Source organism: Orycteropus afer, unplaced genomic scaffold, assembly GCF_000298275.1.
Source record: "Orycteropus afer afer isolate SDZICR_OR568_19922 unplaced genomic scaffold, OryAfe1.0 scaffold00540, whole genome shotgun sequence".
Taxonomy (NCBI): domain Eukaryota; kingdom Metazoa; phylum Chordata; class Mammalia; order Tubulidentata; family Orycteropodidae; genus Orycteropus; species Orycteropus afer.
Genome location: NW_006922127.1, coordinates 384,176 through 395,397, shown reverse-complemented (window position 1 = coordinate 395,397; position 11,222 = coordinate 384,176). Strand labels below are relative to the sequence as shown.

The 11,222-nt window shown below is 42.0% G+C and overlaps 1 protein-coding gene across 1 annotated transcript in view; it reads left to right on the top strand.

The window, feature by feature from the left end:
- FLT1 (fms related receptor tyrosine kinase 1) overlaps positions 1-11,222 on the top strand; it is a 201,508-nt gene that overhangs the window by 8,894 nt on the left and 181,392 nt on the right. The gene's annotated exons all lie outside the window — the stretch shown is intronic.

The following is an 11,222-nucleotide window of genomic DNA, read 5'->3' as shown; positions in this document are numbered from 1 at the left end:
GGAAACCCAAGGAGGGGTCACTATGAGTCGGGGCCGACTTGATGGCACATAGCAACAACAGCAACAGTGACCCTATAGGACATAGTAGGACTGGCCCATAGGGTTTCCAAGGCTATAACCTTCATGGGAGCATATCTTTAAGTCTTTCTCCCATGGAGTCACTGGGTGAGTTCAAACAACCAACTTCAGTTAGCAGTGGAGCACTTAACCATTGAACCGCTAGGGCCATGTAATAGGTCATGTCCAGAATCAGGGGGTGCCAGTCTTACTGTTTAGTTTACACTTCGTGAGGGACATTGAAAACAGCAGGGCATTTGATTGCTAACCAGAGGGTTGGCGGGTTGAAACCCACTAGCCACTTCTTGGAGGAGGACTGGGCAGTCTACTTCTGTAAAGATTTACCGCCTCGGAATCCCAGTGGGGGTTGCTATGAGTCAGGATAGACGCGATGGCAGTGAGTTTGGTTTTTTTATTTTATTTTTTTTGGCTAGGGATGGTGCAGGGGCTTCATACCATGGCACGCCCAGCTTGGAATGGGGCCTCGGGAGTAGTAGTACTCTGTCACTTAGTAACTTGAGCAAACTATTTAACCCCTCTCAACTTCGTGTTTGTCCTCATCTGTAAAATGAGTCCCCACCCCTTAGGGCTGTGAGCATTGAATAATTTGACAACTTTGTTATTTTCATTGGCAAAGAAGAAGAGTTCAACAATCTGAAATGTTTAATGTGAAAAAGTAAAGAATTGGGTGGGAAATGGGAGAGGGGAGTGTGACCTTCAAGGTTTTCTGATGTGAAAAAGAGATTAAGCATAATTTTTGTAATGCTAGAGGGCAGCACTGTCTAAGAGTGGGAGAAGTCTACACAGGTGCATTTCAGCTTGACTCAAGGAGATGCTTGCTAACAACTAAACCAAAAAAAAAACAAAAAAACAAAAAACCTCAACCCAAACCCACTGCTGTTGAGATGACTTTGACTCATAGTGACCCCCATAGGGTTTCCAAGGCTGCAAATCTTCACACAAGTAGATTGCCTCATCTTTTTCCCGCAGAGCAGCTTCTGGGTATGAACTGCCGACCTTCAGGTTAGCAGCCAAATGCCTTACCCGCTGCCCCACCAGAGCTTCCTTTTTAACACACAGAGCTATCCAGAAGTGGAATGATGTGTCTTGGGAGATGGTCAGGTTTTCCACAGATCTAAGAATTCAAGTGTAAGACAGTTAGTTACTCGCTAAGTGAGATTGGACTAGGTGGTACTCAGGGCCCTTCCACCGTTCAGATTCAATGAGTGCTGGTGGGTACCACTCTCACTGAAACCTGGCCCAGGCTGCTTACATGTTGTTTCATCTAATCCAGTCTTCATGACAACCCAGTGAGATCCATTGCGTTATCAGTCTCCTTTTACAGAAAAATTGGAGAAGTTCAATAACTTGTTCCTGGTCACATACTTTGTGAATTACTGAGTCAAGCTTTGGGCCCAGGTCTGGTTGAGTCCACAACCCTGCTCTCTCCATCATGTCCTTCCCTGAGCTTCTACTCCAACCACCCTCAGAGTTTTGTGTACGGTGCATCATGGGGGAAGGGCAGAGTTACATAAGATAATCCAGATCTGTTGTCATGGAGATGATTCTGACCCACAGCGCCCCTGGAGGACAGAGTGGAACTGCCCCACAGGGTCTCCAAGGCTGTCAATCTTCACAGAAGCAAAGCCCAAACCACACCCACTGCCGTGGAGTTAATTCTGACCCACAGCGCCCCTAGAGGACAGAGTGGAACTGCCCCACAGGGTTTCCAAGGCTGCCAGTCTTTCTCTTGTGGAGACTGCTACATCTTTCTCCTGTGGAGTGGTTGGTGGGTTCAAACTGCCAACCTTTTGGTTAGCAGCATAATGCGTTAAACACTATACCACCAGACCTCCTGCAACAACTCTAGCTTCTTGATTCAAATAGTGACCATTACTTCTCAGTCTGTTGTTTCTTATCTGAGAGGTAAGTCAGAAGGTTCCACGTTACCTCTGCCTGTGTGCCGTCATTTCCTTCACTGGGTGTGGACGCTGGAGGTGTAATTGACTCCTGAGAGATTCCTCTCTCAGAGCCAGAGAGAGCACTGGACTAGGAATCAAGACACCTGAATCCTGTTTTGGGTCGGCCATCCATACTACTTCTGTGCTCACCGAAACGTGGGCCTTAGTTTCCTCAACTATATCATAAAGGGAAGAATTAGGACATCTTAAAAATCCCTTAATAGTTTTATAATTTTGTTATTCTGGTGGGACTCTGGAAATAATCATCTTTGGGACAGGACCAGAAATCTTGACAGCATGAGAAAGCGACTCATTGGGCCCCACCTTGCTTTTCTCCTTCCCTTTCTCTTTAGTTTGTTTATCTTCTTTTTTCCTTCCTTTTGAGACACCTCAGCCTCTTTAAAGTGTTAAAAAGCAAAGATACCACTTTGAGGATTAAGGTACTCCTGACCCAAGCCATGGTATTTTCACCTCACATACATGTGAAAGCTGGACAGTGAATAAGAAAGACCTAAGAAGAATTTAGGAGCGCTGGTGGTGTAGTGCCTAAGGCACTTGACTGCTAACCAGGAGGCTGGCGGTTCAAACCCACCAGCCATTCCTCAGAAGGAAGGTTGGGCAATCTACTTCCATAGTGATACCGCCTCGGAAACCCAAGGAGGGGTCGCTATGAGTTGGGTCCGACTCGACGGCACGTAACGAATAACAACAACAAGAATTGATGCCTTTGAAGTATGGTGTTGGGGGAAGGATATTGAATATACCATGGACTGCCAGGAGAATGAAAAATCTGTCTTGGAAGAGGTACAGCCAGAATGGTCCTTAAAAGCAAGGAGGATGGGACTTCGTTTCACGTACTTTGGACATGTTGTCAGGAGAGACCAGTCCCTGGAGAAGGGCGTTGCGCTTGGTGAAGTGGGGGGGCAGCGAGAAAGGGCAAGACCCTCAACAAGGTGGATGAGACAGTGGCTGCAATGACGGGCTCAAGAGAAGCGAGGCTTCTCTGTATCTCCGTGGTCAGGCGCATGTTGCCGTATGTAAGGATTCAGTTGTCAAATACGGATCCATGAAGATTTATCTGTATCGTTTCTTCCAAGAGTCTTGTAGTTTTAGCTCTTTGATCTTTTCAGAATATATTTTTGTATTCGGTGGAAGATAAGGGTCCAAATTAATTCTTTTGTATCAGCTATCCAGTTGTCCCCTCACATTTGTTTAGAAGACTATTCATTCCCCACTGAATGGTCTTGGTTTGGCACTTCTGTGAAAAATCAGTTGACCACAGCCACATGGTTTTATTTCTGGATTCTTGAGTCTGTTCCATTGGTCTGTATGTCTGTCCTTATACCTGTAACATACTGCCTTGATTACTGTTGCTTTGTAGTTTGAGTAGTAAGTTTTGAAATTGGGACATGTAAGTCCTCCAACTTCCTTCTCCTTTTTCAGGATAATTTTGGCTATTCTGAGTTCCTTCCATTCCATATGAAATTTAGAATCCGCTTGTCCATTCCTGTCAGGGATCTGTCGGGATTCTGATAGGTGCTGCATTCAATGTCTAGATCAGCTTGGGGGAGTCTTGCCGTCTGACCACAATTAAGTCTTCTGATTCGTAAACATGGGATGTTTTTCATTCATTTGGATTTTCTTTAGTTTCTTTCAACAGTGTTTATAAGTTTTGTACTTTTTTGGATAAATTTATTCCTAAGTATTTTATTCTTTTTGATGCTATTGCAAACAGAATTGTTTTCTTAATTTCATTCTTGGGTTGATCATTGCAAGTGTATCGAAATATAATTGATTCTTGCATGTTGATCATGTCTCCTATGTTCATGCTGAACTCATTCATTAGTTCTAAATAGGTTTTTAGTGGACCTCTTAGGCTTTTGAATTCATAAAATCATGTCATCTGTAAATAGAGATAATTTCATTCTTCCTTTCCAATGTCAATGTTTTTTATTTCTTTTTCTTGCCTAATTGCCCCGGCTAGAACCTCTTTTATAAGCTTGAATAGAAGAAATGAGAGCAGACATCCTTGTCTTGTTCTTGATCTTGGGCAGAAAGCATGATTCCTTCACCATTAAGTATTATGTTTGCTGGGGAGATGCCTTTCACCAGGTTGAGGATGTTTCCTAAAGTTCCTAGTTACTGAGTGTTTTATCATGAAAAATACTGGTTTTGCCAAGTACTTTTTGTGAGTTTATTAAAATGATCATATAGTTTTTTTTTTTTTTTTTTCTTTTTTTCTCAATTGTGATTTGGGTGACAGTTTACAGAGCAAATTCACTTTCCATACAGCAGCTCACATATACTTTGTCTCATGACATTGACTGCGATTTCCCACAGTGCAACAGTTCCCCTCCCACTTCCTCCCCATAGTTACCTCTTCCCTGCGGCCATCCCTCCATGCACTCCTGCCCCCTGAGCTGTCTCTCTGTGCATACACAGCCCTTCTATTCTCCCATGATTGTTCTCTCCAAGGAGTGTATCTACCTAATGTAAATGTTCAGCTCATAGGCCTGTCTTTTGTTTGGTTGGAAGACACAGGAGTGCGTTCAATTCCAGACCTGAAGGGCAGCTAGGGACCATAGTCTCAGTCATTCCATCTGGGTCCATCAGACCAGCAAACCTGGTTTTTTTTTTTTTTTTTTAATCATTTTGAGTTTTGTTCCATATTGTTCTCCCACTCTATCCAAAATCTCCTACAGAGATCCCCTTCTGAGTGGTTGACAGTGGTAGCCAGGCACCATCTAGTTCTAGTCTCACAGGCGTATAGGCTGCGGATCACAATGATCATGTAGTTTTATTTTTTTATTCTATTGATACTGTGTTTTATATTAATTAATTTTCAGATACTAAATCAACCTTACATTCCTGAGGTCAGTCCCACTTGGTCATGGTGTATAATTCATCTTATATGATGCTGGATTCAGTATGTTAGTATTTTGTTGAGGAGTTTTACATCCATGTTCATGAGATAAAATGTAGTTTTCTTGTGATGACTTTGTCTTTGGTAATTCTGAATTCAGAGAATGGTTTTCTCTTTTTTGGAAGAGTTCCTGAAGAATTATTATTAATTTGCCTTTAAATTTTGATAGAATTCATCAGTGAAGCCATCTAGGCCTGACTTTACTTGGTAGGTAGTTTTTTGACCACTAATTCTATCTCTTTACTTGTTGTAGGTCTCCTCAGATTGTTTCTTCTTGAATCAGTTTCAATAGTGTCTTTCTTGGAATTTGTCCATTTTCTCTAAGTTATCTACTTTACTGGCATGTAATTGTTCCTAGTATTCTCTTATTCAAAACAAAACCAAATTCACTGCCGCTGAGTCAATTCTGACTTATAGTGACCTCCATTGGGTTTCCAAAGTTGTGAACCTTTACTGGAACACACTGCTTCATCTTTCTCCCATGGAGTGACTGATGTGTTTGAACCGCTGACCTTTTGGTTAACAGCCAAATGCCTTAACCACTGCACCACCAGAGCTTCTTAGTATTCTCTTACAGTCCTCTTTATTTCTTTAAGGTCAGTAGTAATGTCCCCTCTTTCAATTCTCATTCTAGTAATTTGAGTTCTCTCTGCTTTCCTTGGCCAGTGTAGCTAAAGTTTATTAATTTTGTTTCTTTTCAAAGAACCAGGTTTTGGTTTCATAGATTTTCTCTGATGTTTTTCTCTTATGCTTCATTAATTTCTGTCCTAGTCTTTATTAAGGAGCTCCGGTGGTTCAAGTGGTTAAGACATTTGGATGCAAACTAGATGTTCAGTGGTTCAAACCCACCAGCTACTCCACAGGAGGAAGATGAGGCAATCTACTTCAGTAAAGATTTATAGCCTGGGAAACCCTATGGGGGTCCCTCCGAGTCAGAATCAACTCAATGACAGTGGATCAGTGGGCTGGTCTTTATTATTTCCTTTCTTCTGCGTGATTTACGTTTAGTTTGGCCTTCTTTTTCCATTGTCTTTAGGTGAATGGTTAGGTTATTAATTTAAACTATTTTTTTTCTTTTGTTTCTAATATGAGCACTTACAGCTATTAATTTCCCTCTAAGCACTGCTTTAGCTGCATCCAAGAAGTTTTGTTATGTCATGTCTTCATTTTCTTTCATCTCAAAGTATTTTCTAATTTCCCTTTTGATTTCTTCTTTGACTCATTGCTTATTCAGGAGTGTGTTTAATTTCCATATATCTGTGACTTTTCCAAATTTCTTTCTGTTAGTGATTTGTAATTTCATTTCATTGTGGCCAAAGAACATACTTTGTGTTATTTCTAGCCTGTTGTATAATTGAGGTTTGTTTTATGGCCTAGCATACAGTCTATCCTGGAGAATATTCCATGTGCACTTGAGAAGAATGTGTATTTTGATGTAGGATGAAATGTTCTGTGGGTTATCGACGTCTTTTAGATCTGGCTGGTTTATATTGTTACTCAAGTCGTATATTTCCTTGTTAATCTTTTGCCTAGTTGTTCTGTCCATTATTGGCAGTTTGGCATCAAAGTTTGCAGCTGATTCTTGAATATTTCTTGATCCATTTTTGATAGTTTTTGCTTCATGTATTTTGATGTTTTCTTAAGTGCAGATATGTTTATAGTTGTTATATCTTCTTGATGGATTGATTCTTTTAATGTTAGAAAACATCCCCCCTTTATCTCTAGTAACATCTTTTTTTGTTTGTTTCAAAGTCTATTTTGCCTGATACAATTATTGTCACACCAGCTTTCTTGTGTTGGCCCCAAAACTGGTTTGAATTCTCAAAGCCTTTGATAGACAGTGTAAGTCAGTGAAGGCCTTGTGTCTTTTCCTTTTTTTCCATCCATATTTCAAATGTATCAGTACTTCATTCCTCTTATGAGGCATTAACTCTCTTTGATCCATGTGCATGGTCCATTTTTTGGTTACTTCGTGCTTCTCTAGTAGAAATTTCCGCAAATAGTTGACTTTAACAAATAGGAGTTTATTCTCTTACAGTTTGGGGCTAGAAGTCCCCATTCAAAGTGCCAGACCCAGGGGCTGGGTGAAAGCCCCTCGACCTTGGGCTTCAGCTCTGCCCCTTGTTCCCAGCCCACTGAGGCTGGAGGCTTTCTTTACTCAGGCAGCTGTTGGCTGCTGAGTCTGACAAACTCAATGTCAACAAGTAAAAAGTCATAGTCCTGATATTACCAAACTACACAACCGGCCATTGATCTAAGTTCATTAAGAGTCCCAAGATCAACAGACAACATGGCAGGCTGTTGACCAATGAACTTGGCTACATGCAGGATTCAAGCATGCCAAAAGCTGCCAAGACCTTTCTCAAAACTTCTCTCTTTAAATACTGGAAGCAGACCCCTTCCCTAAGGCAGCTACTTAGCTGCTCACAGTAGATTCCACCATGGAGTTGATTACCAGTCTCATCATGAGGAATACTACATCTCAAACCAGGCCCAAGCAAGTTGACATACAACCTTAACTACCACAGTCCATACCATATGTGGTATGAAAATTCAATTCTTCATGAGATTGGTAAATTTATTTATTTTTTTTATTGTTCTCCATCTTATTCTCAGGAGCTCTGGTAGCATAGTGCCTAAGGCACTTGACTGCTAACCAGAAGGCTGGTGGTTCAAACCCACCAGCCACTCCTCGGAAGGAAGGTTGGGCAAATCCTACTTCCGTAGTGATACTGCCTCGGAAACCCAAGGAGGGGTCGCTATGAGTCGGGGCTGACTCGATGGCAACAACATCTTATTCTCGAGAAATTAAAATCATACCCACCTTTAAAATAACTACAAAGGCTCATCATGACCAGAATTTAGAGGAAAAGAAAATGAAATAAAAGAGAAGGGCAATAAAGGACACATTCATGAAAATCATAGGTGCATACCCATGCTAGGAAACAAGATGTTTATTTTTGAATCCTTCTGCAAGTCAGAAAATCTTCCTAAATTCTTTGAGACACTCATGCTGTGTCTGAACCAAGGAGGAGAATTTCCTTCCAGCTGATGTCAGTGGATAGTGGAGTGGAATGATCGTGACATGCTGGGCCTCAATGTCTAGGTACATTAATGTGGCTGCATAATTACAGATTTCAAAAGGAAAAAGCCCATTTAAAGGATAGATGTCATTTCATTCTGAGGAAGGGTCCTTGTTTGATCTTTCCCTTGGTTGGAACCTGCATGTTGTCCTGAAGTGTAAGTGACAGCCCAGACACTCCCATTAGGTGAGAAAACCTCACATTCGGTGCCAGTTTCCTGCCACCACTTCAGGATCTGGGAGTTGAACGTAAAGTGTATTGAAGTTTGAGGAGTTGAACTAGCTATGTGTTGGCACGGGCCCCTGGTGACAGTGTGACTGAGCCACGGGTACATGGGAGTCTCTGGAGTAGCTCTTCCTTGCTCTTTCCACAAGCAGCCAACTTGCTCTCCGGAAACCACTCTGCAGTGTTGGCTGGGTTTGGAAGTCATTTTTAATTTTGTGACAAAGACAAATGTATCCTATGGGAGTAGTAAGTGGTTTTACTGGTGATAATAATGGGACTGTGACCTCTTCTGTGTCTGTGGTCCTTCAAAACAAAAAATGTTTGTATTATTATATGGCAGGCAAGTTCATTCTTAGCCCTTCCTTGAATCAAGTCACAGAGGAAATGGAACTATTAATACACCCAGAGAGTTGTGTGTGTGTGTGTATGTGTGTGTGGTGTGTGTGTGGACAGGCATAAGCTTATTTGCAAACACAGTGGATTTACAATGCTGGTATTGACCATGACACAAATGATATGCTTCAAATCATGTTGCAGTGGACATCCATCATTGCAGTTCCGCCATCTTTAAACAGAGTATAGTGGGCTCAGTGCTGAAATTGGTATTGGCTTTTAGAAGGCGAGAGATTAGCTACAGTACAGTTGAAGCATTTTGGAAATCCCATTAAGTGACAAAGGAAAAAAGACAGCATATTGAACCAACCTCTTCCATTTTGTTTGGGATTGGCTTTATTGGCCTAGAAATAGCTGCACTGATGTTTACTGTTTCCTGTAGGAACGTTTATGCCAATGTCCTCCGCTGAAAATTGTTGCTTAAGGAGACAGTATATTAAATAGGAAGGATTTATAGTTTAGTTAAATTAATTAAACTGTTTCCTGGTGTTTGTGTTTACCCTAAGACCCACAAAGGAGACAAAAATATAGACTCAGAGGAGGAAGGAAAGGCATGGTCACATCTCAGTGGGCCCTGCCTGGATGTCTAGCTCAGCAACTCTGCTGACAGAAGGAATGTCATGCTCTGAGGGGATCCTTCATCTCTGTAAAATCCTATTTTCCTCTTTGCACCCACCGAGCTTTCCTGGTAAACACATTACTTCATCTGCGGGTAACGTCTTGTTATATGTGATAAAACTAAAATAAATCAAGTGCAAGATGTCTAATTCTCAAGTAAAATTGGATGATATCTTACCGGTTTGGTTTGAACTTCAAGAATTAAAAATGTTATTATAAAGTAAGATAGGAAAAATGTGATAAAATGCAGAAGCGGATAAATGAGAAACTAACAATGACCCACAAAGCCAGCACCCTAAAATAATCATTGTTGTTGTTCTGTTGTTGTTATGGGGTACAGTCCAGTTGATTTTCAACTCAAAGTGACCCCATCTAACAGAGCACAAGTGCCTCCTAACGTTTTCTGGTCTGTAGTCTTTGTAGGAGCAGATCACCGGGTCTTCCTCCCTGGGAGCTGATGGGTGGGTTCGAACCCATCTCTCATTTAGCAGCTGAGCACGTACCTGAGTTCCTTGTTAACATGTGAAAAGTGACAAATGAAAAGAAATTCAAAGGCGTATCGAATTAACCTCTTCCGTTTCGTTTGGCATTGACATTATGTTATTGTTACATGCCATTGGGTTGGCCCTGAATCATAGCAACCCCTCCTTGGGTTTCTGAGGCGGTATCACTAAGGAAGTAGATTGCCCAACCTTCCTTCCACAGAGTGGCTGATGAGTTTGAACCGCCAGCCTTCTGGTTAGCAGTCAAATGCCTTAGGCACTACACTGCCACAGCTCCTATTGACATTATTCTACATAGTAATTTCTAGTCTTGTCTTCTGTGCCACTGTATGAATGAATATATAGACTTTTATGTAGTTAAGATCATAAGTATAATTTTCTATTTCCACATACCCTCTTTCTCTCCGTAAGTTCCTGGCTCTCATAATAAAAGTAAAAAGAATCTTGACAGCTAACACATATATGGTACTATCTATCTGCCAGGCAGCCTTTTAAATGCCTTGCATGCAGTCCTCATGATAACTTAAATCAGAATTCTACAATATGAAATTTGTGGAAGAACTCAGTTAGTTTTTGTTTGTTTGTTTGTTTTTGCAATTCATGAATTGAGGAGACAGTCTATCTGGTCTGAGTGTCAGACCGGAGCTCCCAAGAGTGGTACGATGCTGCAGGGTTTTTGTCAGCTCAGACACACATTAGCAAGGAAGCTGTGTTGGGCAATTTCTTTCCCTATTTGGGATTAAGGGAACATTTTGAACTTGGTGCACCCAAGTCCTCACTGGCTAGTCTGGGTTTCTGTTTCTGGGAGACTGCATTGATGGATATGGATTTTGGTTCCCAGAAGGTTAGGCATTTATGAGAAACAGAGAGTTGGGTTTCAGTTTGCTGACACGGGGCTCAACATGCACAAAAAACCAGACTCACTGCCGTGCAGTTGATCGGACTCATAGTGAGCCCTCCTTGGATTTCGGAGGCGGTATCTCTATGGAAGTAGGTTGCCCACTCTTATTTGAGGGCTCAGCACAGACGACTCCATTTTGGCCCAAGTATAGTTAGGTTAAGGAGCCCTGAAGGTGTAGTGGTTAACGGCTGGGCTGCTAATGGGAAGGTTGGTAGTTCGAACCCACTACTTGCTCTGCAGGAGAAAGATGAGGCAGTCGGCGTCCATAAAGATTATAGCCTTGGAAACCCTGTGGGGCAGTTCCACTCTGTCCTCTAGGGGCGCTGTGGGTCAGAATCGACTCTACGGCAGTGGGTTTGGTTTGTGCTTTGCTTCTGTGAAGATTGACAGCCTTGGAGACCCTCTGGGGCAGTTCCACTCTGTCCTCTAGGGGCGCTGTGGGTCAGAATCGACTCCATGGCAGTGGGTGTGGTTTGGGCTTTGCTTCTGTGAAGATCGACAGCCTTGGAAACCCTGTGGTGCAGTTCCACTCTGTCCTCTAGGGGCGCTGTGAGTCAG